At 45.8% G+C, this 9,960-nt stretch overlaps 1 pseudogene; it reads right to left on the reverse strand.

Annotated features, from left to right (window-relative positions):
* Positions 1-7,346: 7,346 nt before the first annotated feature.
* On the reverse strand, positions 7,347-7,482 carry LOC116988181 (annotated as a pseudogene).
* Positions 7,483-9,960: the final 2,478 nt, after the last annotated feature.

The raw sequence follows: 9,960 nt of genomic DNA on the forward strand, positions 1-9,960 counted from the left end.
AAAGTGCTGGAGTAACTCAATGGGTCAGGCAGCATCTGTGGAGAAAAGGATGGGTAATGTTTTGGGTCGGAACCATTCTACTAGTTCTTCCACATGTCCATGAGGATTCTTTCGAACTAAACTAAATATTATGGGGTGGAAGATTGCAACCTTCACGTGGTCCGCCCTGTTACGACTAATGCAATCAACTCGACGTGCACAAACGGAAGATCAAATAGAACAAATTGTCCAACAACTTTAGGCTGTGCACGCCACATGAAAGAAGAAGAAGAACTAAATATTATCAGCTAACAGGTTCAATAACCTAGATACAAAGTACTGGAGTAACGCAGCGGGTCAGGCAGCATATCTGAAGGAAAACAATAGGTGATATTTCAGGTTGAGACCCTTTATCAGACCGAGAGTCAGGGCAGAGGTCACTAGAGGCATGAGAAGTTACAGAACAAAGCAGAGCCTGTATCGATGACACAGGAAGGTGGAACCCACAACCAGTGGGTTCCACCTTTTTTAAATATTTGACAGCATGTGTTCAGCCCTTCTACATAATTGAATGCAATTTGTTCCTAACTAAAAGATTAGAAAATATTTAGTTTATGTTTTAGTTTAGAGATACAACATGGCAACAGGCCCTTCCTCATCCACCCCCCTACACACGGGGGGAAATTTACAGAGGCCTATTAACCTACAACCCCACACGTCTTTGGAATGTGGGAGGAAACTGGAGCCCCCGGAGGAAACCCATGCGGTCACAGGGAGAACGTGCAACCTCCACACAGACAGTACCCAAGCTCAGGTTCGAACAGGGATCTCAGGAGCCATGAGGCAGCAATGACACCATCAAACCTGAGTTTCTGGCACTAGAAAGAGGAAGGAAGATTGTAACTTCTAAATACCCGTTGCTGTTTAGTTTAGTTTTAGTTTAGAGATACAGCGTGGAAACAGGCGCGGACCAGCGATCCCCACACATTAACACTATCCTACACCCACTAGGGACAATGTTTACATTTACCAAGTCAATTAACCTACAAACGTATACGTCTTTGGAGTGTGGGAGGAAACCGAAGATCTCGGAGAAAACCCACGCAGGTCACGGGGAGAATGTACAAACTCCGTACAGGCAGCGCCCGTAGTCAGGATTGAACCCAGGTCTCCGGCGCTGCATTCGCTGTAAGGCAGCAACTCTACCGCCGCGCCACCGTGTCTCACCGTCTCCATGATGATCATGTATACTAATCCCATTTACCAGCACTTAGCATCATAAAGTCATGCAGCACGGCACCTTTAGCCCAACTTGCCATCCCAACCAAAATGCCCCAACTACACTAGTCCCGCCTACCTGCGGTTGGCGCACATCCCTCTAAACCTTTCCCATCCATGTACCTGACCAAATGTCTTTTGGTTCTCGACCCAAAGAATCTCGACCCGGAACATCGCCAATTCCTTCTCTCCATAGATGCTGCCTCACCCGCTGAGGTTCTCCAGCATTTTTTGTCTACCTCCGATTTTTCCAACATCTGCAGTTCTTTCTTAAACAGTCTTTTATAGTACCTGCCCCAACTACCTCTGGCAGCTTGTTCCATATACCCACATGTGTGATAAAAGGTTGCCCCTCAGGTTCCTATTAAATCTCTCCCCCTCACCTTAAATCTACAACTTGGTCCACAGTCTTCCATGCATTGGTGATTCAAGTACTTTTATAGATACATTGTAAATGAGGTGGAAAACACTTGCCACCACCATCCACTGAAGCAGTATGTCCCTAATTCTAAACACTCTCCACCTGTTTAGAGATACAGTGCAGAATCAGGCCCTTCGTCCATCGAGTCCATGCCTACCAGCAAACCCCGCACATGAACACTATCCAACACACTAGGGACAATTTACAGAAGCTAAATTAGCCTGTACATCTTTGAAGTGTGGGAGGAAACCCGAGATCCAGAGAAAACCCACGCAGATCACGGGGAGAACATGCGAACTCCGTACAGACAACACCCGCAGTCAGGATCGAACCCGGGTCTCTGGCGCAGTAAGGCAGCAACTCTACCGCTGCGGCACTGTGCCACCTTAGATCCACTTCCTCTTCATCAGGTGCACCACTCTTACCTTGTACATATGCCTTCTTGTTTTGGACCGGAAGTGGTCCGGAAGTGTTTTAGTCCAGAAGTGGCGGCGCTGCCCTGCAGCTGCGACTCGCCTGCAGTCCGTTTGTCTATTCTTTTTTTAAATTTTCTTTTGTCCTGTTGTTTTAGTTTATTTCAGTTTATTTTAATAGTGTATGTGTGGGGGGGGGGGTGGGAGAAACTTATTTTTAGTCTCTTCCCTCGGGGGGGGATGCAACCTTTTCTTGTCGTATCCCCCCCGTCTGCGCTGAGGCCTAATTGCGGAGCTGACGGCCTCCAACTGCAACCGACCTCGAGGCTCCGGAGGCAGAGCCAGGACTTACTTACCAACGCAAGGCTGGCCGACTTCGGGGCTGTGGTGGTGTTGCGGTGGCGTCAGCCCGACTTCGGAGCCTCGGAGGCTCGGCCGCGGGCCCAGTGGACTCGGCCGCGGGCCCAGTGGACGACAACATCAGGGGCTCGCAGGTCCCAGGTTGGTGACCGGTTCTCTGGAGCTCCCGCAACAGCGGCTTCGTCCGCTGGACTGGAGGGTGGCAGCTTCTTCAGCTTCGACCGCCCCGGGCCACGGAGTTTGAATCGGCCCATTCGCGGAGCTTGGATTCAGCCGTGGAACTTACTTACCATCACCCGGCGGGGTCCCAACATCGGAAGCCTGGATCGCCTCAGCGCAGAGGGAGAACAAGGAGGGAAGAGACAAGGACTTTAAGACTTTTGCATTCCATCACAGTGAGGAGGTGCCTGGTAGACTCACTGTGGTGGATGTTTAATCTGTGTTTATTGTGTGTTTTGTTATTTTATTCTATGTTATGACTGCAAGGCAAAACAAAATTTCGTTCAGACTGAAAAGTCTGAATGACAATAAAGGAATACAATACAATACAATAGACACCGCTGCTGTGAGAAATAGTTTCTACTGTCCACCCTGTCCATGTCCCTCATGTTTTTTCACACATTTTTCAGGTTCTCACTCAACCACAATCCACTCCTAGGAAAACAAACCAGCTTATCCAGTTTTGCCTCATAAATTGAGCACTTCATTCTGCCAAATATCCTACTGATGTGCGGTATGATCTGATTTTGATTAGATAGCATGCCAATAAAAGGTTCTCACTGTAATTAGGTACATATGACAATAATAAGCCAAGATTATAGTACCGATGCCACACCCAGGTGATTCTCCTGCACTCTCAAATGCACCTCATCGTTCCTATAGTTTGGTGACGAAGTGGCACAACAGAAGAGTTGCTTCCTTACAGAACCAGGGATCCAGGATTGATTCTGACTGTGGGTGCTGTCTGTGTGGAGTTTGCATGTTCTCTCTGTGACCGTGTGGGTTTTCTCTGTGTGCAACAGTTTCCTCCCACATCCCAAAGGCTTACATGTTTGTAGGTTAATTGGCTTCTGTAAATTGTCCCTAGTGTGTAGGATAGAACTAGTGTAAGAGTGATCACTGGTCAGCCAGGACTCGGTGGGCTAAATGCATGCTGAATCTATCTCTAAGCCAGACTAAAACTATATAAAGCTATCCTCTGCACATTCACCAACACTACGATTTGCATGTTGTTTGCTAATCATGCCTCCTAAAGTTGGCAAATTGAGTATCATTTCCATCTGATCATTCCCTCTTTCTTTGCTCAATGGGCAGAAGATACAAACCGTGCAAACACAGACCAGCAGAATCAGGAACAACTTCTTCCCTGCTGTCCCGATTTTCCAACCTACCTCATTGCAGACCCTGCACTTTTCCTTTGTAACTGCAACGCTACAATACCATACCACTATATTCGGCACTCTGGTATTTTTCTCTTCACACTACCTGTTGTACTTGTGTATGGTATGATTGTACTCATGCGTAGTGTGGTTTGCCTAGCGGCAAGAGCAGGCAAACAAGGGCCTTTCACTGCATCTCGGTATGATAATTGCTCGTTTCTAAGCTTCCCCCCAGTCTAGTTTCAGTAAAAACACCGAATCAAGCACTTGAATCAACTAAATTTTATTTTACCAAAAGAGCGTCACAGATCACACACTGTATCTATCCCACCGCGGGTTCGATCCTCGCGTCTGCCTGTTCAAACCCTCTAGGCCTCGCTCAGACAGAGGCACTCCAGAAGTTCATGCAGTCCCGAGCGCTCTTCCAGAAGATCGACTCTGAGCTCATGATCACAGACTTTTATATGTCACGGGACATTGAGGGGCTGAACCACATGGGGGTGGTCTCTCAATAACCCAATTACAGATATATCGATTAACCCCATACATAACAGGCATTTCCCTAACCCAATGATACAACAGTTCAATACATTGTATTCACAACAGACTCTAAGATGAAGTCAACTTGGAAACATTTACCCTGATTTACAGAAAACCCAGACAAGGCTCAACACCTCATCCAATCAACACTTGGCAAAGTCAGACTCTGCAACATTATTTACAACTATTTACAAGGTGTATGTCTGGTTTGCAGCCACCCAATCCATTCTATGCATTTTTCAGCAGATTGACAAGGTTTGCAGAGCTTCCCATTCTTTACCTGAGTAAGATTAAATGAGAACTTACCAGTTTGAAGTTTGATCTTTATTTTATGAGGAGTTATGGTGAGCGATTACGTGAAGAAGCCCCGCCAGTCCACATGCGTGTCAATCTTCAAAGCAGCGGCGTGAAATCACAGATAACAGCAGTCGAAGTAACATAGTAAGACTTAGAGAAGACTAGAATTACCGAGTGATCTTTATGAGAGAGGGCAGGGAGCGGTGGGCACGTAATCGCTCACCGTAATTCCTCATAAAATAAAGATCAAACTTCAAAAGGGTTTCGGCCCGAAACGTTGCCTATTTCCTTCGCTCCATAGATGCTGCTGCACCCGCTGAGTTTCTCCAGCATTTTTGTGTAAGTTCTCGTTTAATCTTACTATTTTACTTCGGAGTCACGTGAGTAATTCCGTGAAGATTTCAAAGCTCTGTGATTTCATGCCGTGAGAAACGAGTCTCCACAACCACAGCTGCTTCATTGACAGATGAGGGAAACATTCATAATGAATAAATAATAGTAACTCCTCTCATTCGGGAGTAAACTAACCACTGACCCTAAAATAGAGTTGGCAAATACCCCTGGTCTGGCAATAGGTTATTATGAAATGTTCAGAAGTTCATTCGCCCATCCTGCAGTTGCCAGGATGTGGTCCAGCGAAATGTACATAACCTTTGCTACTGATTAGCAGCCCTGGTGGAGTGAGACTCGAAAAAAGATATCAGTATCTACTCCTGTATGAGCCAAACCCTGTTTCAACCACCTGGGGATGGTCCAAACCAATACCTTTTTATAAAGTTTTTTGTAATTAACAAACATTGCAAGTTCAGAGCCTCTAAGCTCTTCGTGACCTTGATGTATTGTTGTATATGTGTGACCATAACCGAAGGTTCATGAGGTATGCCATGAAACTAGTTTGAGACTTCATGTCTGCTCTGCTTAACTAAACATTAAAATATAATGTTATTTGCAGATGTAACCATCCTATCCAGTCACAATATGTAATGACTGAACCCATTGCGCTGAGACCAGCGCCATGAGGATAACTACCTTATGAGAGCCGATCCAAGCTAAGGATGTAGCTGGAGCCCCTGGTGAAATAGTGTTAATACCACATCAATATCCCATACTGCCCTGTGCATGTCCTGGGAGAACTTGTGTGAAAGATATCCTTTATAACTCAATATCAAAGGGTGAAACCCGCCAGAGTGGGTCCCTTTTGCTGCAGCAAATATGATGGGAAACACGTTGGGCACAGTTAATGGTCCTATAACTTAATTTATTGTCAAAGACCCATTTGAAATGACCTCCAAGCCATCAGTTATCTGTACCATATTAGATGTAACTTAAGTATTTAAACAAACACTTCCCATCTCCTGAAGAGGAAATGCTTTCCTTTCTTGGTGCTATCCCTGCATTTTGCAGCGAGCACATACATGTATCGGTCTGACAATCCGAGCCAGAATAATATGGCAAAATGAAGGGAGACAAACATAACTTCTTTCTCCTTGTAGCGAGAGTGTATTTTTTGCCACTGTTATGCCACATATTTTTGCAACCGGTGAATGAGCCTGGAAACAAACATATCAATTCGGTATTCCATTGAGCCATAATTTCATTAAATACTTTGTGATCCAACACCCATTTTGTGTTGTCATTGATTATACGTGATGATATTCGAACGTAAATTGAGATTAGGTAAATTATTACTTCTGTCTTAATCGCACCTATGTGACTAACATACGCCACCACCATAGTGATCAACTTAACGTTTGAGCATGCAGATTATGCACATTCATTCAATAACCCTTTAACTTATAGAATGCACCTAGTGTCTACAGGTAGTTCATACCAAGAACTGAATAATGGTTAATTGATGCAAATCTCCTCCGCCTCTGGAGTAGATGGCATTCATAATTTTCCACCTTAGAGCCCCATCAGTTTATAATATAACTGAAATTTTACTGACCAGATTACTGGAGCAACTGAATACTGAATACTGTTCGTCTACCATAATGACCTTGGTAGCTTCAGTTGGTAATAGCATAAGATCTGTCACAAGACCTACATGGCATTTGAGATTACTACTTTGCACAGCTGAATTACAGCCACTATATTGCCAATTATACTTAATGAATAGAAGGCTGTTTTATCACACAAGATTGTTCGAGGCTCCTATTGATTCCAATCTCTTACCCCAGGGCGGACTAACATGCTAATTAATAGTTAACAGTAAATCCCAATGATGAATAAATCTAATTGGTATCGCCTTCATTTTCTTAAATATAGTTTGAGGCTGAAACGGTTGACCTCAACAACATACAGCGTTAGAATATCCTTCAGACATAAGAAATGTTTTTGAGCTCTGAGCAGTCCAAGCCTTGGTTTTAGTAAACTGGTAATAACCTGGGAACTGAAGTTAACCCATTTTGCAATGTTTTATCATTGCCTTGTCCAGATAATTTTCAAAATGTCTCCGGTGATCTCTGTAAATGGGAGCATCCTAAGGAAATCAGATGTGAAGTTTCCTATTTTGGAAAATGTTTTACCGCACATGCGAGTTAAACGACATTCTGCATCTTTTCCACAATGAACAGGCCACGCCTGTGAATTCCGTACCTGCTCGAGCCACAACTCTGGCCCGTTTTCCGAACCGGTCCCGAAAGCCATTCCTGTCCATAATACTGAGCGTGCCTGTAAAGACAAATCTGGTCCAATTCTGTGCTTGGAACCTTAGTATTGTGCAGCTTTACATGGTTAGATGCCAACCATTTGTGTGTTGTAAGGCCACTAGGGCCCCTTCCATCCTAAGGGAGATGCTATTTTCATACAACACATAAACTAAACACATGTTATCATCTTCATTAGTACAAAACAAGTGTAAATATTACCAACTTGTAGATGGTCCCATATTTTTCTTGAGCCCGACTTGGGTCTCGGATTTAAGAGCTCTGTCCAAATTTCATTCTGCCACCAACTTCAGTGAACTGCTTACTGCCAACGAAGGCGTGGGGTATGTTGTTGCTCGTTGTTGGTACCTCGATTGGTCCGACAGCGTTTGCTTCCTTCTCCAGGTTTTACCTGTTGAATAGGTCTTACCTCAAGAGAAGATTCAGCGGCTTGTTTTAATGTCACCCCTGAAGCGTTGTTTATTCCCGGCATTTATAGCATGAGGGGAACTCTAGCCCCTTCCGGGTATTCTGTCACCTTCGTTTGCGAGGACTCCCTTGAATCCATAAGCATTTATTCCAGTACGTTCCACAGACATACTTTTAGAATTTTGAAGTCGGGTACACTGACCTCCACAGAGAGGGAATTCTTAAACAGCATGAACAGGTGCTGCCGCAGGCCCCTGCCTCTTAGTTTGCTTACCAGCTATACCTTTGATCTCGGAGTCAGAACAAACTGACTCCGTGTGTTCACTTCCTCCAAGAGGGAGATATCATGCAATCTTTCTATAGGTGCTGCTGCCAGAGTCTCCCGAGGAGACCTTCGAATATAAAGCTGCTTTTGCTGGAGCATATCGTGCAGGAGCATCCTCTCCATCAGGAGCTTTTCCCAGACAGCCCTTCAACAGGTGCTGCTGCCACAGGCTCCCGAAGAGACCCGCGGATATAAAGCTCCTTTTGCTGGAGAATATCATGCTGGAGCTCTTTTTATTGGCTCAACAGCCCTTCTTGGCTTTTATGCCTTGGGGTATGCTCTGTAATACCTCCAACCTTAGGGTCAGAACAAAACTGCCCTGGTAAACTCACATCCTCCATGAGGGAGACATTATGCAGCCCTTCTACAGGTGCTGCTGCCACGGGCCCCCAAGACCTGTGGATATAATGCTCCTCTTCATGGAGCAGATCTTCCATATACAGCCCTTACCAGAAGCTGTTGCCATGGGCCCATGGGGTGACCTCACGGATATAAAGCTCCTCCTGGAGCATGTCGTGATGGAGCATCCTTTCTATCAGGTGCTCCATCTTTACCAGCCGTCCACAGACGTCGCTTCTATTGGGAGGAGAATCCTCCTGGCCCGACTCCACGGGCTTACTTTTGAATGGCTTTTCCTGCTCACAGGATTAGCCATGGTGCTCTACAGTCGGCACCCTGATACCGCATGGATTTACCCCTCCACGGGAACCTCAGCGGTCTGGAAGCCGCTGACCGCCTTGTCAGTGGCTGGAGTAGCGCACCCGACGTCTGCCGGCTACCCGCGTTCCGCGGTCTGGACCGGGTCTCCACACAGCCCAAAGCCGGTTTCCCCGCGGCTCATCCGGACTGCGCCACAATATCCTGCAGGAAACCTCTGTAAGGAGAGGTTCCTGCAAGAAAACACAACCTGGTAAGGAATAAAACTTACCGTGTAGGTTTAAACTTACCGCTGGCAGGAGCGTTTTCCCCCCCACGCTAGCCTGCCGGTCCGGTGCGTCGCCATGCGGATGACATAATGCCACGCATGTGGACTGGCAGGGCTTCTTCGCGGAATCACTCACGTGACTCAGAAGTAAAATTGTATCTAAGCTCCAGACACTCTGGCACCTCTAGGATCTTTGCTGGCACCTCTTCACAGCCTGTCCCAGCTCTGCAGAGAGTAATTCCAAATTTGTCCAAATCTCACAGCAACCCTGAAACTTAACCCCATTTGAAGTCCTAGCTGCTCCAATTTAGCCAGGAATAACAGGTACATGTGGCAATGATAAAACAACACTCATATCAGATATCTATACCCTGCAAATATCTATATGGATCAATTATAATCATGTATTGTCTTTCTGCTGACTGGATAGCATGCAACCAAAAGCTTTTCACATGACAGTAAACAAAACTGATACTGATGTCACTATGCAGTTCTAACCTGGGCTCATTATCACAGTTCTGGATCTCACAAAAGGTTTGATGTTTTGGAACCTATCCAGCTTTGCACAGTGGAGATTGCCAGGTTAACTGATGCCTTGCCTCAGGGAGAGACAGAGTTTCCATGGAGGATGATTCAGTGATCAGTGATTCAGTACACTGGCAGCCATCCAGCTCCTGTGCCGGAGGGATGACAGGTATTCTTGGCACAGCACTGGTGGCCCATCAGACCAACCTCATCCTGGACACACAAGCAGCTGCAGATACAGGAACCTTAGAGTGTTGTCCTCACTCTGCCTAATGGCAAACACTCAGTGGGTCAGGCAGCATCTGAGGAGGGAATGGGCAGGCAACGTTTTGGGTCAGGAGCTCTTCTTCAGACTTCCAACTCCAGTTGTTTTTCTTTTGGGTGGTGAATCTATGGAATTCATTGCCAAAAGGCAACATTCAGTTAGCCTTGCTAACTTCT

The sequence above is a fragment of the Amblyraja radiata genome, chromosome 26 (genome assembly GCF_010909765.2).
Source record: "Amblyraja radiata isolate CabotCenter1 chromosome 26, sAmbRad1.1.pri, whole genome shotgun sequence".
NCBI classification, from domain to species: domain Eukaryota; kingdom Metazoa; phylum Chordata; class Chondrichthyes; order Rajiformes; family Rajidae; genus Amblyraja; species Amblyraja radiata.